The sequence below is a fragment of the Chiloscyllium plagiosum genome, unplaced genomic scaffold (assembly GCF_037043375.1).
Source record: "Chiloscyllium plagiosum isolate Xiang-an unplaced genomic scaffold, Cpla_swu_hap1 HiC_scaffold_38, whole genome shotgun sequence".
Lineage (NCBI taxonomy): Eukaryota > Metazoa > Chordata > Chondrichthyes > Orectolobiformes > Hemiscylliidae > Chiloscyllium > Chiloscyllium plagiosum.
Window position 1 is genome coordinate 84,928,249 of NW_028270176.1, and position 26,014 is coordinate 84,954,262.

A 26,014-nucleotide genomic window follows, 5' to 3' on the forward strand; every position below is an offset into this window, starting at 1 on the left:
CTATCTCTGTAACATCTTCAGACTTGTCTTCCTATCTCTGTAACATCTTCAGCCTTTTTTTCCTCTCTCTATGACATCTCCAGCCTTGCTTTCCTATCTGTGTAGCCTCTCCAGACGTGCGTTCATATCTCTGTAACATCTCCAGACTTGCTTTCCGATCTCTCTGTAACATCTCCAGCCTTGTTTTCCTATATCCGTAACACCTCCAGACTTCCTTTTCTATCTCTGTAACATCTCCAGACTTGCTATCCTATCTCTGTAGCATCTTTAGCCTTGCATTCCTATCTCCGTAACCTCCCTGTGCTGGTTTCCTACCTCTGTGACATCTCCAGACTTGTATCCCCCTCTCTGTAAATCTCCAGCCTTGCTTTACTCTCTCTCCTTAACATCTCCAGCCTTAATCTCCTGTCACTGTAACATCTCCAGCCTTTCTTTCCTCTCAGGAACATTTTCAGCCTTGCTCTCCTATATCCGTAACATCTCCATACTTGCTTTCCTAACTCTGTAACATCTCCAGCCTTGCTTTCCTTTCTCTGTGACATCTCCAGCCATGTTTTCCTATCTCTGTAACACCTCCAGACCTGATTCCCTATCTCTGTAACATCTCCAGACTTGTTTTCCTATAACCGGTCCGCCCTGTCTTTCTTATCTCTGTGACATCTCCAGACTTGCATTCCTCTCTCTCCTGAACATCTCAATTGTTTCTTTCCTATCTCTGTAAAATCTCCAGACTTGCTTTCCTAACTTTGTAACATCTCCAGCCTTACTTTCCTCTCTCTGTGACATCTCCAGCCTTGTTTTCCTATCTCTGTAACATCTCCAGACTTGTTTTCCTATAACCGCTCCGCCGTGTCTGTCCTATCTCTGTGACATCTCCAGACTTGCATTCTCCTGTCTGTACCATCTCCAGCAATGCATTTCTCTCTCTCCTGAACATCTCCATCCTTGCTTCCCTCTCCTCTTTCTGTTACATTTGCAGCCTTGCTTTCCTAACTCTGCAACATATCCAAACTTGCTTTCCCCTCTCTGTAACATCTCCAGCCTTGTTTTCTAATCTCTGTAACATCTCCAACCCAGCTTTGCAATCTCTGTAACAACTCCAAGCTTGCTTTCCTATCTCTCTAGCATCTTTGGCCTTGATTTCCTCTTTCTGTTACATTTGCAGCCTTGCTTTCCTAACTGTGCAACAAACCCAGACTCGCTTTCCCCTCTCTGTAACATCTCCAGCCTTGCTATCATATCTCTCCGTAACATCTCCAGCCTTGCTTTCCTCTCTCTGTAACATCTCCAGCCTTGCATTCCTGTCCCTATAACCTCTCCTGATGTGCTTTCCTATCTCTGTAACATCTCCAGACTTTTTTTCGCATCTCTGTAACATTACCAGCCTTACTTTCCTATCTCTGTAGCATCTCCAGCCTTGCTTTCCTCTCTCTCCGTAACACCTCCAGCCTTGATTTCCTATCTCTGTAACAACTCCAGCCTTGCATTCATATCTCTGTAAACTCTCCTGACGTGCTTACCTATCTCTGTGATATCTCCAGACATGCTGTCGTATCTCTGTAACATTACCAGCCTTGCTTTCCTATCTCTGTAACGTCTCCAGCAATCCCTTCATCTCTTTTCGTAACATCTATAGCCTTGCGTTTCTCTCTCTGTAACATCTCCAGCCTTGCTTTCCAATCTCTGTACCGTGTCTAGTATTGCTTTCCTCTCTCTCCGTAACATCTGTAGCCTTGGTTTCCTATCTCTGTAACACCTCCAGCCTTTGTTTCCTCTATCTGCAACATCTCCAGCCTTGCCTTCCAATCTCTGTAAAATCTCCTGACTTGCTGTCCCCTCTCTGTAGCATCTCCCCACGTGCTTTCCTCTCTTTCTGGATCATCTCATGCCTTGCTTTCCTATCTCTGTAACAACTCCAGCCTTGCATTCCTATCTCTGTAACATCTCAAGTCATATTTTTCTACCTCTGTAACTTCTTCAGGCTTGCGTTCCTCTCCCTGTAACGCCTCCTGCCTTATGTTTCTCTCCCTGTAACATCTCCAACCTTGCTTTCCAATCTCTGTAACAACTTCAGGCTTGCTCTCCTCTCTCTGTGAGAACTGCAGCCTTGTTTTCCTGTCTCTGTAACATCTCCAGACTTGCTTTCCTGTCTCTATAACCTCTCCTGACGTGCTTTCCTATCTCTGTAGCATCTCCAGACTTTCATTCGTATCTGTGTAACATTACCAGCCTTGCTTTCCTATCTCTGTAAAAATCTCCAGACTTGTTTTCCTATCTCCGTAAAATCTCCAGAGTTGCTTTTCTATCTCTGTAACATCTCCAGCCTTGTTTTCCTATCTCTGTAACATCTTTAGCCTTGCTTTCATATCTCCTTTTCCTCTCCGGCCTGGCTGTCCTTTCTCTGTGACTTCTCTAGACTTGCATTCCCCTCTCTGAAACATCTCCAGCCTTGCATTCCTCTCTCTCCTTCACATCTCTAGCCTTGCTTTCCTATCTCTGTAACATTTCCAGCCTTACGTTCCTAGCCCTGTAACATCTCCAACCTTGCTTTCCTATCTCTGTAACAAATCCAGCCTTGCTTTCCTATCTCTTAACATCTCAGGCATTGTTTTCCTCTCTCTCCTTATCATCGCCAGACTTGCTTTCCTAGCTCTCTAACAACTCTAGCCTTGGTTTCCTATCTCTGTAACACCTCCAGCATTGCTTTCCTCAGTCGGCAACATCTCCAGCCTTGCTATCCAAACTCTGTAAGATCTCCTGACTTGCTTTCCTCTCTCTACGTAACATCTCCAGCCTTGTTTTCCTCTCTCTGAAACATCTCAAGCCTTGATTCACTATCACTTCAACATCTCAAGATTTGTTTTCCTATCTCTGTAACATCTCCAGCCTAGCTTTCCTCTCTCTCTGTAACACCTCCAGCCTTGTTTCCTATCTCTGTAAAATCTCCAGCCTTGCATTCATATCTCTGTAACCTCTCCTGACGTGCTTACCTATCTCTGTAACATCTCCAGACATGCTGTCGTATCTCTGTAACATTACCAGCCTTGCTTTGCTATCTCCAGTCTTGCGTTTCTCTCTCTGTAACATCTCCCGTCTTGTGTTTCTCTCTCTGTTACATCTCCAGCCTTGCTTTCCTCTCTTTCTGTAGCATCTTCAGCCTTGCTTTCCTGTCTCTGTCGCATCACCAGCCTTGCTTTCCTGTGTCTGTAAGATTTCCAGACTTGTTTTCCTCTCTCTGTGACATCTCCAACCATGCATTCCAGTCTCTGTAATATCTCCAGCCTTGCGTTTCTCTCTCTGTAACATCTCCAGCCTTGCTTTCCGATCTCTGTAACATCTCCAACCTTGCAATTCTCTCTATCCGTAACATCTCCTGCCTTGCATTCCAGTCTCTGTAATATCTCCAGCCTTGCTTTCCTATCTCTGTGACATCTCCAGCCTTGCTTTCCTATCTCTGTAACATCTCCAACCTTGCATTCCTCTATATCCATAACATCTCCAGCCTTACATTCCAGTCTCTATAATATCTCCAGCCTTGCGTTTCTCTCTCTGTAACATCTCCAGCCTTGCATTCCTACCTTTGTAACCTCTCCAGACGTGCTTTCCTATGTCTGCAACAGCTCTAGACTTGCCTTCGTATCGCTGTAACATCTTCAGCCTTGCTTTCCTATCTCTGTAACGTCTCCAGCCTTGCTTCCCTCTATTTGCAACATCTCCAGACTTGCTTTCCTATCGCTGTAGCATCTCATGACTTGCCTTTTCTATCTCTGTAACATCTCCAGACTTTGTTTCCTTTCTCTCCTTAACATCTCCAGACTTTTTTTCCTATCTCTGGAACATCTTCTGCCTTGCTTTCCTATCTCCATAACATCTCCAGACTTGCTTTTCTATCTCTGTAACAAAATTAGCCTTGTTTTTCTATCTCCGTAACATCACCAGACTTGCTTTTCTATCTCTTTAACATCTCCAGCCTTGCTTTCCTCGAGCTTTGTAACATCTCCAGAATTGCTTTCCTTTCTCTGTAACATCTCCACTCTTGCATTCCTCTCTCTGTAACATCGCCCGCCTGGAATTCATATCTTTTTAACCTCTCCTGACGTGCTTTCCTATCTCTGTAACATCTCTCGCCTGGCTTTCCTGTCTTTCCGTAACATCTCCAGCCTTACTTTCCTATATATGTAGCATCTGCAGCCTTGCTTTCCTGTCTCTGTAACATCGCCAGGCTTGTTTTGCTATCTCTGTAACATCTCCGGTCTTGCTTTCCTAGCTCTGTACCAACTCCAGACTTGATTTCCCCTCTCTGTAATATCTCCACCCTTGCATTCCTCTCTCTGTAACATCCCCCGCCTGGAATTCATATCTCTTTAACCTCTCCTGACGTGTTTTCCTATATATGTAGCATCTCCAGCCTTGCCTTCCTGTCTCTGTAACATCTCCAGGCTTGTTTTCCTATCTCTGTAGCATCACCAGCCTTGCTTTCCTGTCTCTGTAATATCTCCAGGCTTTTTTTCCTATCTCTTTAACATCTCCAGTCTTGCTTTCTTATTCCTGTAATCTCGCCAGGCTTGCATTCCTCTCCTTGTAACGTCTGCAGCCTTAAGGTCCTCGCCCTGTAACATCTCCAATCTTGCTTTCGTTTCTCTGTAACAACTCCAGACTTGCTTTCCAATCCGTGTAGTATCTTCGGCCTTGCTTTACTCTCTCTGTGACATCTCCACCCTTGCTTTCCTATTTCTGTAACATCTCCAGCCTTGCTTTCCCATCCCTGTTAAATCTCCACACATGCTTTCCCCTCTGTGTAACATCTCTAGCCTTGGTTTCCTCACTGTCTGTAATATCTACAGCCAAGCTTTCCTATCTCTAACATCTGAAGCCTTGCATTCCTGTCTCTGTAACCTCTCCAGACGTGCTTTCCAATCTCTGTAACATCTCTAGACTTGCCTTCGTATCTCTGTAACATTATCAGCCTTGCTTTCCTGTCTTTGTAATATTTCCAGCCTTGCTTTTCTCTCTCTCTAACATTTCCAGACATGCTTTTGCCTCTCTGTAACATTACCAGGCTTGCTTTCCTGTCTCTGTAATATCTCCAGCCTTGCTTTTCGCTCTCTGTAACATCTCCAGCCATGCGTTTCTCCCTCTATTACATCTCCAGGCTTGCTTTGCTATCTCTGTAACATCAGGAGCCTTGCTTTCCTTTCTCTGTAATATCTCCAGGCTTGTTTTCCTATCCCTGTAACATATTCAGCCTTGCCTTCCTATCTCCGTAACATCTCCAGACTTGCTTTTCTATCTCTGTAATATCTTTAGCCATGCTTTCCTATCCTCTCTGGCCTGGCTTTCCTATCTCTGTGACAGCTTCAGACTTGCATTCCCCTCTCGGTAACATCTCCAGCTTTGCTTTCCTCTCTCTCCTCAACATCTCCAGCCTTGCTTTCACATCCCTGCAATACTGCCAGGTTTGCTTCCCTCTCCCTGTAACGTCTGCAGCCTTATGATCCTAGCCCTGTAACATCTCCAATCTTGCTTTCGTTTCTCTGTAACAACTCCAGCCATGCTTTACAATCCGTGTAGAATCTTCGGCCTTGCTTTACTCTCTCTGTGACATCTCCAACCTTGCTTTCCTATTTCTGTAACATCTCCAGCTTTGCTTTCCCATCTCTGTTACATCTCCACACATGCTTTCCCCTTTGTGTAACATCTCCAGCCTTCGTTTCCTCACTATCTGTAACATCTTTCGCCTTGCTTTCCTTTCACTTGTTCCTCTGCGGCCTGACTTTTCTATTTCTGTAACATCTCCAGTCTTGCTTTCCTCTCTCTCCGTAACATCGCCTGCATTGTTTTTCTCTCTCTCCGTAATATCTCCAGCCTTGCTTTCCTATCTCTGTAACATCTCCAGTCTTGCTTTCCTCTCTCTCCGTAACATCGCCTGCATTGTTTTTCTCTCTCTCCGTAATATCTCCAACCTTGCTTTCCTATCTCTGTAACATCTCCAGACTTGTTTTCCTATCTCTGTAACATCTTTAGCCTTGCTTTACGATCTCTTTATCCTCTCCGGCCTGGCTTTCCTATTTCTGTGACAGCTCCAGACTTGCATTCCCCTCACTGTAACATCTCCAGCCTTGCATTCCTACCTCTGTAACATCTCCAGCCTTGCTTTCCTATCTCTGTAGCATCTCCAGACTTGCTTTCCTATCTCTGTACCATCTCCAGACTTGCCTTCCTGTCTCTGTTACATCACGAGCCTTACTTTTCTATCTCTTGACATCTCCAGCCTTGCCTTCCTCTCTCTCTCGGTAACATCTCCTGACTTGCTATCCTATCTCGGTAACATCTTTAGCCTTATTTTCCTATCTTCTTATCCTCTCTGGCCTGGCTTTCCTCTCTCTGTGACATCTCCAGCCTTACTTTCCTATTTCTGTAACATCTCCAGCTTTGCTTTCCCATCCCTGTTACATCTCCACACATGCTTTCCATTCTGTGTAACATCTCCAGCCTTCGTTTCCTCACTATCTGTAACATCTCCAGCCGTGCTTTCCTATCTCTGTAACATCTCCAGTCTTGCTTTCCTGTCTTTGTAATATCTCAGGCCTTGCGTTGCTCTCTCTGTAACCACTCTAGCCATGTTTTTCTCTCTCTCTAACATCTCCAGACATGCTTTTATATCTCTGTAACATTACCAGCCTTGCTTTCCTGTCTCTGTAATAACTCCAGCCTTGCGTTTCCCTCTCTATTACATCTCCAGCCTTGCTTTCCTATCTCTGTAATATCTTTCGCCTTGCTTTCCTTTCTCTTTATCCTCTCCGACCTGGCTTTCCTATTTCTGTAACATCTCCAGCCTTGCATTTCCCTCTCTGTAACATCTCCAGACTTGTTTATCTATCTCTGTAACTTCTCCATCCTTGCTTTCCTATCTCCGTAACATCTCCAGACTTGGTTTCCTATCTCTGTAACATCTTTCGCCTTGCTTTCCTATCTTTTTATCCTCTCCGGCCTGGCTTTCCTGTTTCTGTGACAGCTCCAGACTTGCATTCCCCTCTCTGTAACATCTCCAAACTTGCTTTCCTGTCTCTGTAACGTCCCCAGCATTGGTTTACTCTCTCTCCGTAATATCTCCAGCGTTGCTTTGCGATCTCTGTAACATCTACAGCCTTCCTTTCCTATCTCTGTAACAACTCCAGCCTTGCTTCCCTCTATCTGCAACATCTCCAGACATGCTTTCCAATCTTTGTAACATCTCATGACTTGCTTTCCTATGTCTGTAACATCTCCAGACTTGTTTACCTACCTCTGTAACATCTACAGCCTTGCCTTTCTATCTCTGTAACATCTCCAGACTTGCTTTCCTATCTCTGTACCATCTCCAGACTTTCTTTCCTATCTCTGTTACATCACCAGCCTTACTTTTCTATCTCTTGACATCTCCAACCTTTCCTTCCTGTCTCTTCGTAACATCTCCTGACTTGCTTTCCTTTCTCGGTAATATCTCCAGACTTGTTTTCCTATCCCTGTAACATCTCCAGACTTGCTGTCCTATCTCTGTAACATCTCCAGCCATGCCTTCCTCTCTCTCTGTACCATCTCCAGACGTGCTTTTCAATCTCTGTAACATCTCATGACTTGCTTTCCCATTTCTGTAACATCTTCAGCCTTGCCTTCCTCTGTCTCCGTAACATCTCCAGATTTGTTAGCCTATCTCTGTAACATCTTTAGACTAGCATTCCTATCTCCGTAATCTCTCGGTCCTTGTTTCCTATCTCTGTGACATCTCCATCCTTTCTTTCCCATCTCTGTAACATCTCCAGCCTTGCTTTCCTGTCTCTGTAACATCTCCAGCCCTGCATTCCTATCTCTGTAATATCTCCAGACATGTTTTCCTATCTCCGTAACATCTTTCGCCATACATTCCTATTTCTCCGTAACATGTCCAGCCTTGCTTTCCGATCTTTGCAAAATCTCCAGCCTTGCTTTCGTATCTCTGTAACATTACCAGCCTTGCTTCCCAATCTCTGTAACACCTCCAGTCTTGCTTTGCTGATTCTGTAATATCTCCAGCCTTGCTTTCCTATCTCTGTAACGTCTCCAGCCTTGCTTCCCTCTATTTGCAACATCTCCAGACTTGCTTTCCTATCTCTGTAGCATCTCATGACTTGCCTTTTCTATCTCTGTAACATCTCCAGACTTTGTTTCCTTTCTCTCCTTAACATCTCCAGACTTTTTTTCCTATCTCTGGAACATCTTCTACCTTGCTTTCCTATCTCCATAACATCTCCAGACTTGCTTTTCTATCTCTGTAACATCTCCGGCCTTGTGTTCCTCTCTCTGTAACACCTCCAGACTTGTTTTCCTATTTCCGTAGCATCTCTAGACTTGCTTTTCTATCTCCGTACCATCGCCAGCCTTGTTTTCCTATCTCAGTAACATCTACAGCCTTCTTTCCTATCTCTGGAACATCTCCAGAGTTGCTTTCCTATCTCTGTAACATCTCCAGACTTGTTTGTCTATCTCTGTAACTTCTCCATCCTTGCTTTCCTATCTCCGTAACATCTCCAGACTTGTTTATCTATCTCTGTAACTTCTCCATCCTTGCTTTCCTATCTCTGTAACATCTCCATCCTTGTGTTCCTATCTCTGTAACATTTCCATCCTTGCTTTCCTATCTCTGTAACACCTCCAGCCTTGCTTTCCTATCTCCGTAACATCTCCAGACTTGCTTTCCTATCTCTGTAACATCTCCGGCCTTGCTTTCCTCTCTCTGTGACATCTCTAGCGTTGCTTTCCTATCTCTGTAACATCTCCAGACTTGCATACCTCTCTGTGTAACCTCTCCAGTCTTGCTTTCTTATCCGTGTAACATGCCCAGCTTTTTTTCCTATCTCTGTGACATCTCCAGCCTCGCTTTCCTGTACCTGTAACATCTCCAGACTTGCTTTTCTATCTCTGTAAGATCTCCAAAGGATAGCTGGTCGTGTCGTTTCGTGTCTAGTATATGTTCATGTATGCGGATTGTTAGCTGTCTTCCTTTTTGTCCTATATAGTGTTTTGTGCAGTCCTTGCATGGTATTTTGTACACTACATTTGTTTTGCTCATGTTGGGTATCGGGTCCTTCGTTCTGGTGAGTTGTTGTCTGAGCGTGGCTGTTGGTTTGTGTGCCGTTATGAGTCCTAGGGATCGCAGTAGTCTGGTTGTCAGTTCTGAGATGCTCCTGATGTATGGTAGTGTGGCTAGTCCTTTTGGTTGTGGTAAGTCCTCGTTCCGTGGTCTTTCTCTTAGGCATCTGTTGATGAAGTTGTGCGGGTATCCGTTTTTGGCGAATACCTTGCATAGATGTTCCTCTTCTTCTTTTTGCACGAAACGACACGACCAGCTATCCTTAGTAGCCACACAGGCAGACAACAAGCAACATGAATTCGACTGGGACAACACTACTATCATAGGGCCAGCCAGACAGAGAACAGCCAGGGAATTCCTAGAGGCATGGCATTCATCCACAAACTCCATCAACAAACACATCGACCTGGACCCAATATACCAACCACTACAGCGGACAGCTGAAACTGACAACCGGAAGCGGCAGGGACAGACCACTATAAACACCGGAGGAAACATCAAAGAAGCGCTTCGCAGGAGGCTCCCAAGCACTGATGATGTCGCCTAACCAGGGGACGAAACGTTTGCAACAAAACTTGGAGGATTTGTGCTATAGGGAGAGGCTGAACAGGCTGGGGCTGTTTTCCCAGGAGCGTCGGAAGCTGAGGTTTGAAACCTTATAGAGGTTTACAAATATAATAGGGGCATGGATAGGGTAAATCGGCAAAGTCTTTTCCCTGGGGTCGGCGAGTCCAGAACAAGCGGGCATAGGTTTAGGGTGAGAGGGGCAAGATGTAAAAGAGACCTAAGGGGCAACGTTTTCACGTAGAGGGTGGTACATATATGGAATGAGCTGCCAGAGGAAGTGTTGGAGGCTGGTACAATTGCAACACTTAAGAGGCATTTGGATGGATATATGAATAGGAAGGGTTTGGAAAAATATGGACTGGGTGCTGACACGTGGGACTAGATTGGGTTGGGATAGCTGATCGGCATGGACAGGTTGGACCGAAGGGTCTGCTTCCATGCTGAATATCTCGATGACTCTATGACTCTATAAATGAGTCTTCACTGCTCCCTGAGGATGAGGACACCACAGGTAGCACAACACTAAAGTAAAAGGGACATCCTTATTTCTTTGTGGGACCTGTTATTTCAGAACTGAACATCACCACAGCTTTTCAGAAATAAGGAAAGAGTAATTAGGAATAAATACAAAACATTCTGGACTCCAAACATAGAACGCTACCAGTATGGCCTCAACAGCATCCTGTATAACTGCAAAGCAACTCCCTAATTTCGATATTCCGTGATATACACTGATGAAGACCAGTGTGCCAAAAGTTTTCTTCACTGCCCTGTCTACTCTGAATCAACTTTCAGAGAACCATGCACCTGAATTCCAAGGTCCCTCTGCTCCACTACACTCCTTAGGACCCAACCATTCACCATGAAATTCCAACCTTTATTTGACTTTCTAAAATGCAAGAACTTACACTGATCTATATTAAAATCTATATGCCATTTCTCAGCCACTTTTCCAGCTGATCAAGATACTGCTGTATTTTCTGAAATTTATGATAAGCTTCCTCACTCTCCATGATGCTGCTTATTTTTGTGTCATTTTCAAACTTGCAAATCACGCCTAATCATTCCCATCTAAATCATAGATATATGTAATGTGTAGTGGTCCCAGCACCACCCCGTGAGGCATTCCACTTGTCACAGGCCTCAAATCTGAAAAGCATCCTTCCACTATTACCCTCTGTTTCCTACCATCAAGACAAATTTGTATCTAATTTGGCAGCTCCCTCTCAATTTCATGCGAGCTAACCTTCCAAAGCAGCCTACCATGTGGAACCTTATTAAAGGCCTTACTGGAATCCATATAAACTACGTACACCACCCTGCCCTCCTCAAAGTTACTGGTCACATCGTCAAGAATTCGAACAAATTTGTGAGCCATGATCTCCCATGCACAAAGCCGTGCTGAGTTTGATGAGCTTTTGCCTGAAACATGGATTTTCCTATTTCTCGAATGCTGCTTGACCTGCTGTGCTTTTCTAGCATCACTCTAATCTTGCTCCTCACCACACCCTGTCTTTCCAAATGCATGTATATCTTATCTCTCAGAACCTTTTCCAGTAAGTTACCTTCTACAGATTTTAGGTTTACTGGTCTATAGTTCCCAGGTTTTTCTTTGTAGCCCTTCTTGAGTAAGGGCACAGCATTCACTGCCCTCCAGTCCTCTGGGACCTCAGCCGTTGGCCAGCGATGATGCAAAAATATCAGCCAGTCTCCCGCAATTCCTTCTCTTCCTCCTGCAGTGTTCCTGAATTTATCTGGTCAGGACCAGGGAGATTTATAGAAATACAAGGCCTGAAAAATACGTCAATTTATTTCAGGTACAAACACCAAAGAAAGGGAAAGTGACACAATGATGTTTAACGTAATAAATTCGAAAATGTATTAATCATAGGAAGTGGCTCCAGAAGAATTTCAGTCATTGTGGAAGCTTGAGAATTTTCAGAAATTCACGATCAAGAAACGAGGGCCATGAAACTGACAAGGAAATCAAAAAGAGACATGAATGTTGACAAACAGGAACAAAAGCACTGCATAAATCTACAATCTGTATTTCAATGGAAACAAAATAAAAGCAAGGTCAAATATGGAAATTTGCAATCGGGAGAGGAGAGTTTTTGTGAAGAAAATGGAAATGGCCAAGAAAATAAACCAGTTACTTTGCATCTATCTTCATGGAGGAAAATCCACATAATCACACAGTAATTCCCAGTGATCATATAGGGCTTGTGCAACTGAAGAAATAAAGTCAATTTATATCAGTAACGAGGTAGTATTTGAGAATGTAATTGGATTGAACATTGCTAAGTCTGATAAACCTGATGTACTTCATATTAAAATGTCAGGCATAAATCGGCAATAGAAATATTAATTGCACTGTCGATAACTGTGTTTTATTTTCCTGATAATTCTGCAGAGGCTGGAAGCCATTATTGATAAATGGAAGTTAACAAACGTGGTCCAAGCACTATAGATTAATGGAAGGAATCCAAGCATCTATAAAGGGAAGAAGACATAGTTTGGAGAACTGCCGAACAATTAACTTGACATCTGCAGGGAAACTGTTGGAATCTATTATACAGCGTGTGATATTGGATATTTAGGAATTAACAGCAACAATGGAGAGGATCCGGATGTATTTCTGACAGATGTCTTCCTCGATGCGCTATTAGTTTTTAGAGCTGAAAATGTGTTGCTGGAAAAGCGCAGCAGGTCAGGCAGCATCCAAGGAGCAGGGGAATCGACGTTTCGGGCATGAGCCCTTCCTCAGGAATGAGGAAAGTGTGGCAAATAGGCGAAGATAAAAGGTAGGGAGGAGGGACTTGGGGAGAGGCGTTGGAAATGCGATAGGTGAAAGGAGGTTAAGGTGAGGGTGATAGCCTGGAGTGGGGGTGGGGGCAGAGAGGTCAGGAAGAAGATTGCAGGTTAGGAAGGTGGTGCTGAGTTCGAGGGTTGGGACTGAGACAAGGTGGGGGGAGGGGAAATGAGGAAACTGGAGAAATCTGAGTTCATCCCTTGTGGTGGGAGGGTTCCTAGGCGGAAAATGAGGCGCTCTTCCTCCAGCCGTTGTGCTGCTGCGGTCTGGCGATTGAAGAGTCCAAGGATCTGTATGTCCTTGGTGGTGTGGGAGGGGGAGTTGAAGTGTTGAGCCACGGGGTGGTTGGGTTGGTTGGTCCGGGTGTCCCAGAGGTGTTCTCTGAAATGTTCCACAAGTAGGCGGCCTGTCTCCTCAATATAGAGTAGGCCACATCGGGTGCAGCGGATGCAGTAAATGATGTGTGTGGAGGTGGAGGTGAATTTGTGGCGGATATGGAAGGATCCCTTGGGGCCTCGGAGGGAAGTGAGGGGGGAGGTGTGGGCGTGAGTTTTGCATTTCTTGTGGTTGCAGGGGAAGGTGCCGGGAGTGGAGGTTGGGTTGGTGGGGGGTGTGTACCTGACAAAGGAGTCATGGAGGGAGTGGTCTTTTCGGAACGCTGATAGGGGAGGGGAGGGAAATATATCTCTGGTGGTGGGGTCCGTTTGGAGGTGGCGGAAATGAGGACGGATGATACGATGTTTACGGAGGTTGGTGGGGGTGGTAGGTGAGGACCACTGGAGTTCTGTCCTGGTGGCGATTGGAGGGTCGGGGCTCAAGGGCGGAGGAGCGAGAAGTGGAGGAGATGCGGTGGAGAGCATCGTCGATCACGTCTGGGGGCAAATTGCGGTCTTTGAAGAAGGAGGCCATCTGGGCCATCACCCTCACCTTAATCTCCTTCCACCTATCGCATTTCCAACGCCCCTCCCCTAAGTCCCTCCTCCCTACCTTTTATCTTAGCCTGCTGGGCACACTTTCCTCATTCCTGAGGAAGGGCTCATGCCTGAAACATCGATTCTCCTGCTCCTTGGATGCTGCCTGACCTGCTGCGCTTTTCCAGCAACACATTTTCAGCTCTGATCTCCAGTATCTGCAGTGCTCACTTTCTCCTATTAGTTTTTAGACCCCGTCAACAACCCTCTGAGAAAACGAACAGGAAGTGACTTCACCATAGGAAGTAGCATTACCACAGGAAACGACATCACCAACCCAAAGAAACCCAAACATATAGATAGACAGCAGGAATTATCAGAATTGTTTCGCATGAGGTCCACTGAAGATGTTACCTAGTAAGATAATGAAACGTCTGGAAATGAAACTTTCACTTCACTTGTGTAAAGTATTGGTGACCCAATCTGAGAAAGAATATACTGACCACAAAAAAGTGCAATGGACATTGTCCAGATTAATCCCTCAGATAGTGAGGTTGCCTGATGAGTAAACTCGGCCTGTGTTCTCTAGAGTATCAAAGAATGAGTGGAGGGTAACAATGAAACTTGGAAAATTCACAAAACATGTGCCAAATTGGAAATAAACAGAACGTTTCCCTGGCTGTCTAATCCACATTCAATTCAAATAATTGCAGTTTAAGGGACAGACCATTTAAGACCGCAATAATGAGGAAATTCTTCACTCGGTGCGAACTCCTAAAACAGGGACATAGAAACCTGCTGGTAGGGCAAGATTAGGGAGAATCCCCGGATATTCTGCAAGTGTGTCAATCGGAAAAGAATAACAAGGGAACAGGTAGGAGTCATTCGTGACTTGCCAAGTTGCATCCAAATCAACTCACTGTTAGGAGACAGAGTGTTGTGGTTGAAGGCTGTTAGTGTGACTGAGACCGGGGTCCAATGGTGTATCACAGTGGTCAGTGCAGTGTCCCTTTTTATTTGTGGTTCGGAGGTGCTGGTGTTAGACTGGGGTGGACAAATCTAAAAAGCACATAACTCCAGGTTATAGTCCAACAGGTTTATTCAGAGGCACAAGCTTTCAAAGCGCACAACCACTTGATGAAGAAGCAGCGCTTCGAAGCTAGTGCCTCCGAATAAACCTGTTGGACTGTAACCTGGTGTTGTGTCACCATTATTATTTGTGGTATTCATAAGTGATGCAGCTGTGAATATAGACGGGGTGGCGGGAGTGTGACAACTAAGTTTGCGCTTGATACAAAGATTGGCCGGGTAGTTGGCAGTGAGGAGGAAGGTCTTATGTTACAGGAAGATACAGATGGAATGGCCATATGGGTGGATCAATGGCAGATGGAATGTAACTCTAATAAATATGAAATGATTCACTTTGGAAGAAGGAACTGGACAGTACTCAATAAATGACAGCATACGAGGAAGCTCAGAGGGTGCTTCTCCACAAATCCCTGAATGTAACTAAACTGGTCAATGCACAATTTGAGAAAGCATAGGGGACCGTAGACATAACCTTAATTCATCAAGGCATAGATTATAAGAGCTATGCTGAAGTTTGGTTTTGCCAAGATGGAAAATACTGATTGTAGTTCTGGGAGCCACATTACAGGAAGGATCTGATTGTAGTGGAGAGGGCTCAGAGGAGATTCACTGGGATGTTTGCTGGGATGGAGCATATAAGCTATGGAGAGAGGCTGGGTAAGCTCGGGCTGTTTAGTTTGCAGGAGAGAAGGCTGAGTGGACCGGGAATCAGAAGTATATGATTACGAGGGGCATGGACAGGGTGGATAGATAGCAGCTGTACCTTTTAGTCAAAGGGCCAAGAAAAATGGAGCACACTTTAAAGTGAAGTGTTTTAGATTTGGAGAGGAATTGAGGATTCTTTTTCACCCAGAGTGTGCTGGGGTCAGGAATGCACTTCCTGAGAGAAGAATTGTCATGGTACCTTCACTGCTATTAGAAAATACACGGTTGTGTACTTGAAATGCCATAAGATTCACGGCTATGGGTTTTGTGTCGGAAAATGGGACGAATGTAGACCGTGCTGTATTGTTGATGGTACAAAGTCTGTGCTTCTGTGTTTGTATGGCGGTGGAAGGTCAATCATTGAGTAGCTGAAGATAGGAATTGATGGGTTTCTGAAGAGTATATTAACAAGGATTTTAAGATTGAACTTGTAATATCTTCTGAAAATATGTCAATGCCAAATTAAGGGAAAAAAGGTGCAGCTTTCTTACAGTCCAATACCAGAGAATTGAGGACAGGGAAAAGGCAGAACTGTGCACCAAATACTTCAGTTATGTCTTCGCAGAAGAAAACGAAACAAAAAAGAAAACTTCCCAACAATACTAGTGAATATTAGTCTGTAGAGAAAAAGGGAATAGAATGAAATTAGCAACTGAACAGATTTAGAGGAAGTATTGGAACTGAACGTAATAAGCACAGACAAAGTCAACAGAGATTTTTCAAATGGGAATTGTATTTGAGAAAGTGACGTTTAGCATAATTATGGAGAAGCAATCAATGAAATATGATTGCATTTTCAGAAGGATTTTTGATTAAGCCCCAAGCCTATTATGCAAATTCAAATCCTATGGGACTGGGACTAATATGGTTTTAGAATGGGAGAGCTGGCAGGAAGCAGTGAGTAGGAATAAAACAAAGTGTTTTTTTTTAATGGAAGGCTTGGAGGATATAGCAAGGGTCGAGGTTTGGGCCCCAGCTATTCCTGATACACATCATACATTTAATTGAGTGGATCAAGTACAATATTTCCAAGTTTGCTGAATGCATTAAACAGTATCGGATTGTGAGTGGGTGAGCTGGATGTAAAAATGCTCCAAGGTGATTGAGACAAGTGGAAAGTCTGGGCAAATACATGGCAGATGGAGAGCAATGGGGAGAGGAGGCGTGGGATATGTGATATTGTGACCTTTGATGGGAAAAAACAGAACGGCAGCCTATCTTTTGAAAAGGGATTGGTTGAAAAATATTGATCCATACAGGAACTTAAGCTGCATTTTTGTCTCCTTCTGTGCAGACCTCCGAGGTCAGTGTAGGGCAGTGAGATCTGAATCGAGAAGTCATTACTGGGAATGACATCGGCACGCTGACCAGTGTACACAGACCCAACAAGTGGGGAGCTGTAACATTGAAAAGGATCTGGATCTCCCTGTACACCAGTCACTGAAAGCAATATTGCAGGCGCAGAAAGCAGATAGGCAGATAAATCGTGTATTCATCTTCATTTCAGGGGGGATTTGAATACAGGAGTAAAGGTGTTTTACTGCAGCTGTACAGGGCGCTGGTGAGACCTCATCTCGAACACTGTGCAGTGTTGTGTGCAGTTTTGGTCTCATTACCTAATAAAGGACAAACCTTACATTGAGGGAGAGCAGCGAAGATGACCAGACTGAACGCTGGGATTATAGGCTTGTTGTGGGAGCAGAATCTGGGGTGGCTGGACCTGTATTCCATGGGCTTCAGGCAAATGAGTGGAGATATCAGTGAAATATATAAAACTCTGTCAGGACGAGACAGATTGGAAGCAGAGGTGACAATTCCCCTGGCTAGGACATCAAAACAAGGGGCCACAGTATTCCGTACAGACAGACCACTCTGCATGGAGATGAGAATAAATGTCTGCACTTAGAGACTGGTGAACCTGGGGACCTATCTCCCAGATCAGGCTGTGGAAACCAAGGCACTGAATATAAATAAGGATTTCTGGAAACTAAAGGGATAGAGAGAGAGTATGAAGATAGAGGATCAGAGATCATTACAGGTTGTTCTCCAATATCACTGTAACTGTGTTCCTGTGCAACACTGTGTTGCAGAAAAATCATGCAATATTAATAATGTGGTCGATCGGGAAAAGAGAATAATGGGCGAACTGCACAATATCAGTAAAAACCAAAAATTAAAGTTCGTCTAACACGCACACGAGGACAGTCTAATTAGACCTTTAAATCATATATTGTAATGAAATAGTGCTGTAAATGCAACACTTGCAAATTACAGTCACTGGCTACATCCCTGTACTTTTCACCAAGCTCTTCACCAGAAGGCACGCAGGGCTTACTGACCACGTGATGCCAACACGGAATTCCATTTCTCCTCAAGATTCAGTTCTTATTTTATATTTCACAATGTTTAAACATATTAATAGATATGAACACTGTGTAGGGAAAACTGCATTGAGGAGATTTTCTGCATGAACTAGAATGGGGAAGGCTCAATGTGTTGAGTGGCCTACTCCTTTCCCGATGTTTCTGTGCAGTCTTGGGAAAGCTCTGTAAATTTCACAAGCTCTCAGATGTTAGGAAGGAGGTCTCTGCAGGATCAACAGGACTACGATTCCCGTTCTCTTTTCTGATATCGAGGCTGGTGCCGGGTATTCTGTCTGGTTTTATCCTTTAAGACCTCGGAGCAGTGTGAGACAATTGAGTGTCTTGCTTGGCCGTTTCAGGGACCATGTATCACATGTCTGTGTGTCTGGAGTCACTTTTAGGCCATACAAGGAAAGCACGGGCGATTCAGTTCCTGAAAGTACGTATGGGAAGGAGATCGAAGTTTGCAATCAACATTGGATTCAAGGTCACTGTTACCATCACCTGATTCTAGATCTTGATATTTTATTAGTTGTTTTTAACTTCCACCAACTTGCAGATCATTATCCTGTATTGGATTCGTAATCCAGTGACATTTCCACAACAATACCATCTCCATATAGGAACCTATCGGACATCACACTGAGCGGGTTATTTCTGTACTGCTTGACAGCTCTGTCAAAAAGAACTCCCACCAATGTGATTATCGTGAAGGGACTGAGGGGGTGTTAAATGGTCAGAATGTAATTATTTACCTATTTGGGGACCGGGCATAGTTGAGTAATGTTCCACATTGCCAGGGAATTGTCAGAGTTGGAGCTGGAATGAAATAGCTTCCCCAGGGACACGGCTTGTTGTGTAGCATAATTTTTCAGTCCTATTGCAGCAATGGTGACAGGGTCCATTGTCTTTGCCGTATCTGCTGTGTTTAGCTGTTTCTTAATGTCACATGCAGCAAATCGAATCGGTTGAACACTGCCATTTGTGATTCTGTGGATATCATGGCGAGGATGAGGTGGATCATCCATTCAACATCTCTGGCTGAGGATGGTGCAGATATTACATCCTTGTCTTTTACACTAATGTGCAGGGCTGTTCCATTATTTAGGGTAGGGATATTTCTGGAGTCCTCTCCTCCAGTAAGTTTTTTAATAGAACACCGACATTTATGTCTGGATGTGGCAGCACTGCAGAGCTTAGATCTGATCTTTTCGTCTTGGGATCATTTTGTCATCTCTATCAGATGTTAGTCCTGCTGTTTGGAATGAAACCAGTCAAGTGCGGTAGCTGTGATGGTTTGTCATCAGCTTTAGGTACACATGGTTCTGACCTTGGCATGTTCACACTCGTCACTGAACCATCGTTCGGCTTGATGATAATCGTAGACTGATGGAATATCCTGGGGAAAATGTTACAGATTATGTTCGAATACAATCCTGCTTCTGTTGCTGCTGTTGTCTACAGCATCACATGAAAACCCAGTTTGAGCTGCAATATCTGCAATTCAATTCTACTGACAGTCCCCCAGTTAACATCGAGACCCATTCACCGATCAGCCCTGTACTCAGTGACCGCACCTGGTTTCTGATGCGGTAATACTTCCATTTTCATATTCTCATTCTGCTGGGGGTTCTCCTTGGTGTCATGCTTCCAATTTGTTACATTACTCAAACGCTTTAACATATTCATCTGAATCCTTTCCTTGCTCGTCGTGCCATCTGCGTATGAATTAAATGTGTTTCCCTCTGGTTTTCTCCCCGACCATGAATAAGAGCTCTGTGGTGTCAGTGGTGCCAGCCTTATGCAGTTTCTGAGCGAATGAATGTATGCACTTTGCGTTATCGTTCAATTCCCAGTGTACGGCGCTCCGTGTTGGACAGGGCATTTGAGCAGCTTTCACACACGTCACTGGAATTGTTCAAAAACACAAATTGCTGAAAAAACAAAGCAGCTCTGGCGGCATCTTCTGTAGTGAATGTAGAATTAATCTTTCGGGTCCAGTGGCCTTATACAAAGCCCACAGTTTCTTCTGCAATTTTTGTATTTATTTTGTATTTATTTCCTCTATCCATTGTTATTTGTTCCATTGAAAATTTGTGCTGTGCCTATTCGTTTCTGAAGAGCCTCAGCAGGTCTGGCAGAATCTGCAGAGACAGAGGAACAGAGTTAGTGTAACAAGTCCAATGTGACTTGTTCAGAACTGAAAAGGTTGGACACTGGGATTTTTAATCCCTTGCCGGAGATGGTGGATGGGTGACATAGAAAAGAGGGCGATGCAAAAGATAAACTAGCTATTAGCAGTGGTGAACGAGAAGATGATGCAAAATGGGTTTAAATTAAGGTGTGAATGGGGGAAAGGGGTTCTCTCTAGTTGAGTGTAAGATAAAGAAGACACAACCACACGAGGCCAGAGGGAGAACAGGAGAGAGAATGTTGACAATGTGGTATTATATAGATCTAGATCTATACGTTTTCACAGTATACGTCATCACTGCCTTCACATTATGGAATTCAGGTGCTTGACCTCTTATTGGCACTAGTAAGAGTTTCATGCTGCCTTAGTTTTGTAACATATTGCAAAACTAACAGTATGAAGTTTGGGCTGTTTTCTACACCTGTCATTTTTAATATTCTCTCAAATTCGCAGTGCTTGTCGTTAAACGTTTGATCTTGAAGTTAGTATCAGATGGAGTTTACGAGGTTGAGGGGTGGCATTCTAGAAGTTTATAATATCATAGGAGGCATGGATAGAGTGAATAGCGAAAGTCTTGTCTGCAGGATCGGGGAGTTCAAACACAGAAGCATAGCTTTAAGGTGAAAGGGGGGAAACTTGAAACGGACGAAATGACAACTTTTTTTACACAGAGTATGATGTATTTATGGAATGAGCTGCCAGAGGAACAGTGGGAGATGCAAGTACAGCTACAATATTTCAAAGACGTTTGGACCAACATATGAATGGGAAACGTTTAGAGGCAGATGGGCCAAGGGCAAGCAGATGGGATTAGTTTAGTTTAGAAAACCTGGTCAGCATGGACGAGTTGGACCAAAGGGTCTGTTTGAGCACGATATGACTGTATGGATGTAGAAAGTGAGGAAAATGTACGAAAAGATATGATGTAATAAATTGGTAAGAAATATAAAAACATGCATCATGAGCTTTTCTGTCAACATAAAAAAAGCTTGAAGATGTGTGTGTGAGCTGAGGCAGAAGTGAAGTGAGGAAAGTACATTGAGGTCATTCGGAGTGTGTGACTTAAGAACTGGCCACAGGGAACAGGCAGATAATTTACACTAGTAATTTAAATCACTCCTCATAAGGAAAGTAGTGTAAGCATGTCAATGGTATAAACAAAATGGTAACAGGAGGGAAGTTATTGAACTGTCTCAAACAAAAGGAACAAGGTTTTTACCCAACAGATAAGAATAAGGGTAGGCAGGTCAACAGTAATTCATAGATAATTTTAAAAGAAGTGGTTACAGAATGACTAGTGGCAGTGTGTGAAATATTCCATAACTCTTTGGATTACAGGAGTGTTCCAGTGAAACTGGAGAACCTCCAATGTGGCGTCTGTCTTCAAGAAAGGAATGAGACAGAAGGCAGGCACAATTTAGCCTAACCATTATTGCTGGGAATCTGCTAGAGCCTGTTATTAAGGAAGGAATTGCAGGGCACTTAGAAAAGCTTAATGCAGAGTTGGCATGGTTTTGTGAAGGGAAAACTATTAGATTAGATTAGATTAGATTAGATTACTTACAGTGTGGAAACAGGCCCTTCGGCCCAACAAGTCCACACCGACCCGCCGAAGCGCAACCCACCCATACCCCTACATCTACCCCTTACCTAACACTACTGGCAATTTAGCCAAAAATAAATTCACCTGACCTGCACATCTTTGGACTGTGGGAGGAAACCGGAGCACCCGAAGGAAACCCACGCAGACACGGGGAGAATGTGCAAACTCCTCACAGTCAGTCGCCTGAGGCGGGAATTGAACGCGGGTCTCTGGCGCTGTGAGGCAGCAGTGCTAACCACTGTGCCACCGTGCCGCCCACAAAAATATTTTTGCTCTGTAAAATCATACAAATTCTTTTTTGGAGATCCCTGAGAATGCCAATATTAGAGTCATGCTGGAAAAGCACAGCATGTCAGACAGCATCCAAAGAGCCGGAAAATCAATGTTTCGGGCAGGAGCCATTCATTAGTAATCTCTGAGAAAGTGACAAGCAGATTTGATAAAGGGAACTGGTCAACATGAGGTTTTCCAGAGATTTTTCACAAGGTATCACAAAATAAACGTTCTGACACAAGGCAGAGGCTTGTAGTATGATGAATAACATATTTGCATGAGATAATCGTTGCTTAACACATAGAAATCGGAGAGTCAGGATTAATGGATCTTTATGATAAAGTCGTATCTACTGGATTACCACAAATATCAGGCCGATGGCATCAGTTATGTACAATCTATACTGATAGCCTGATGGCGGGAGCTGAGTGCAATATACATTGGAGTAAGTGGATCACTTTGAGAACCTAAATGCAGGCTGCTATTTAATGAAGAGGTCTCCCAAAAAAGGAGTAGTACAAAGGGATTGGAGTGTTCCTGAGTATGAAACGTAACGTCAGCATGCTGATGCAGCAAGTAACTAGGTTGGTTCATGAGGCGGCTTCCTTGGATGGAAGGGTTGAATTATTGAATACATTTAAAATGGCGAGATTATTCATTGTGGTTGAAATGAATGAGGGTGATATTACTGAAATGTACAAGATACAGAGGGGGCTTGACAAGGTAAATGCTGAGAAGGTGATTTCCCTGAGTCTGGAACTCGAGGTGGTAGATATCGAATAATGAACATCGATTTCAATCTGAGGTGAAAAATGATGCATTCTCTCAGAAGGTAGTGAACGTCTGGAATTCCCTAACCCAGAGAGTTGTGGAGGGATGCAGGAAATTGGGTAGGAAAGTGGAGTTGAGCCCGGAAGTAGATCAGCCATGTTCTTATTGAATGAGAGTTCAGTCTTGAGGGTCCGAATAGCCTTCTCATGTTCCTACTTCTTAGTCTTTTATGTCATGCTTTTGGAAAATAATTGGTAATAAGTCGTGTTGTACAATGTTGCATTCGGGAGAGGAGAAAGTTTTCCTGAGTTAACCCTGGATGGGATATGGGAACTGCATTCAAAGCAATTCCAGAGCAGAAGTTACAGAGTGGGGAAGCATGGAAAAAAGGATTGCGGCTGGAGCCAGTTCCTGACCAAGCCTGGAATTTCCAAGTTCATTTCCGAAACTACACCTAACCATCGGTGTGGCTTCGATCTGCCTGTTGGTAGCAGGTCCGAAGGGCTGAATGGAACATTAGAACATAGGGCTGAGGGACACGAGTGGACTAAACGGCCCTTTGACACTATCCCACCAGTAAATAAGGTGGCTCATCTCATTGTGTTCCCAGCTGCACTTTTCTCTCCATGCACCATTATCCCTGATTCACCTGTCTATGGAAAATCCGACAAAGCCAGGCTCGATATAATATAAAGATTCAGCCATCCCAAACTTCTGGCGAAGGGAATTCCCACTTCAGTGAAATCCGACTTTTTGAATTTTTCCTCACTCCGGTTCTGACTGATGTTGGAGGGTGTCACTGTTTCCTTTTCTAGTCCTAGTCTTCCACTGCTCACAACAAATTTTAAATGTAACCGGTTTGGTGATATGACCGATGATAAAGGTCTCAGATGGGGTCAGGTTCAGTGATAGGAACAAGTCAGGCAGATTTCTTTCGTCAGCCGCAGGTAATTAATAGGGCTAATGGAGCAGCATGTTAGATTTGTGGTTAGCACTGCTACCTCATATCAGGAAGGAGCTGAGCTCAATTCCAACCTCGTCCGACACTCTATGTGGAGTTTGAACATTCTTCCCATGTCTGTGTGGGTTTCTTCCCAGTTCTCCAGTTTCCTCCCACAGTTCAAAGATGTGCAGCTTAGTGTGATTGGCCATGCTAAATTATCCAGAGTGACCAGAGATGTGAAGGTTCAGTGGGTTAGTCATGGGGAATGCAGGGTTACATGGATAGGGTAGGGGGACAGGTCTGGCGGGATACTGTTTGGTGGGTTGGTATGGACTCGATGGGTCGAATGTCCTGCTTCCACACTGTAGGGGTTCAATGACAACAGCATCAAGTTTGGGCTCTACAAACTCCCAGTCAGTATATACCTGGTTCACTCGCCTCAAGGCTTTGTATATTTCAATACGATCAGCTCTCACTCCAAGGGTAACCTGTTAAAGTCCCCATAATATCAGTCCTTCCTGCATGGAATAAATTAAGTGAAACACCTCTGAATTGCTTCCACTGTTACTATATCCTTTGTCAGATAAGAATGCAAAAATAAAACTAATCTCACACACCTATGATTCTGTTTAGTTTTGTTTTCTCAGGGTGCAGTGAGTCTTTGGAACAATCTTTCCTGCAGACCATTCGAGGCAGAGATATTGAATATTTTTGAGGCAAGGTTCACGAATCACAGATGAGTCAAGGATTATCGAGGAGTGGGCAGCAATGTGCAGTGTTGTGGAAAATGTAGACAGTGGTACTGAATGACACGGCTCCAGAATATCCAGGAATTAAACAAAATGATAACATCGATAAAGTTTTAACGGGGAAAAAGATGGCAGCGATCTGAAAGGTCAGCTTTGCTGATCTCTGCATCACAATAATGCTCTACCCCACCCCACTACAGTCATTTACTTACAATTGAACGCTAAAAGAGCTATAGAATCCTTACTAATGCCATTTTATCAAGTGGAAATGACAAAATACAGGAAAAGGATCGAGTAAGTCCCAACATGCAGCGCACCCGTCAGAAGCTTTCAGCATGCCTGTGGCCGCACCTGTAACCCCCCTCTGCTCGTTCAATGGACCGAGTTCCTCACCAGGACTTGGTCACCGAGTTCACCAAGTTACGGGAAATGATTGAAACCATGATTGAAGAAAAATTCAGCAGGAGGATAAAACCACTCTCAGCCGTGCTCCAAAAACATGAACAGCAACTTGAAAGCCTTGGAAACAGAACGGATGAGATCAAGCACCAAATTACAGGGGCAGAGACTGTGATCGATTCATGTAAGGAGCGGATCCTCACCCTTGAAAAACAGGTCCGTACCTTAACTGAACAAGGTGATGACCTAGGGAACAGGGACAGGATGAAGAATGTTCATATAATCGGTCTGCTGGACCGGACATAAGGTGATCAGTCAGTGAGTATTTTTGCGAGAACTGGCTGCAGCGATTCCTTCACTTCGAAGCTGAAGAGTGAAGAGTGAGAGAGTTCATCGGGTTACGGTGCGCAGGAAAGCTCAGACCAGCGCCCTCACCCTGTCCTTGTGCGATTACATTGTTACAGGAACAAACAAAGACTTAGGGAAGCTTCCAGAACGCAGGGAAGCGACCCGAAGAGGGCTCCAGGATTATGTTCTTCCAGGTCTTTTCAGCGGCAGTGATTCAGAAAAGAAAATCTTTTGATGATATCAAGAGAAGATTAAGGGAACTTGAGATTCAGTATTTCTTAATGAACTCAGCGGTGCTCCGTGTGCACTAGTGGAGCTTTCAATAGATCCACTGACTCTCCAGAGGATGCGAAAACTTTGTGGACACTTTAAAGTAGGCTGGATGCGTTAATGGAAAGCGATAACCTTGTTCCTCTTTTTAAAAAGAAAGCTTGTTGACAGTTTCTGGTATTAAGCTGTGTTAAATTATAGTCGGGGATGGGTAGAGTACACACCTTTAACTCATTCATTAATATTACTACTCGTTTTTCTCTTGCTTAGTTTGTGTGTCGGGTTCGGCTCAAGCTGGAGGGAGTTATGAAGGTGATCGTGATGACTGAATGCCTACCTAGGGGCAGTTCAGTCCCGACGTTTGTGATTAATTGCCTTGGATGCAGTATTGATAATGGGGCAGAAGATAGAGTTTTGTGACGTGCAAATGCCCCCAGTCGACGGGGGGATAAATGCCCCTCCTGAGTGCCATTGGCACTTTGTATCTTTTCTTTTGTTTTTGTATGTATTTAGTTTTGGAACGTTTTTAGAGCTTGTTAGTTGTAGTAGCATTAGTTTGCATGTTTTTTCAGCTCTATGATCCTTTTTTCATTGGTGCTCAGCGATTTGTAATTCGAGTTCTTCCTCTCTGGATTTCAAATATTGTTTCAGTGTGTAATGGCTAATGTCGTGCTTAAATGGTGTATCTGGAACATTAAGGGGAGCCATTCGCCAGTTAAGTAAAATGAGAGGGTGGATATTGTCGTATTGCAGAAATGCACTTTGATGACAAGAAACATTTGACATTACAGCAAGGTGGGTTTAATCGGGTTTATTTCTCGTCTTTTAACACTAGGAATAGGAGAGAAACCATACTGGCGAGGAAGAATCTTTCATTTAAATTAGTAGATTGTATTAGACACCCACGG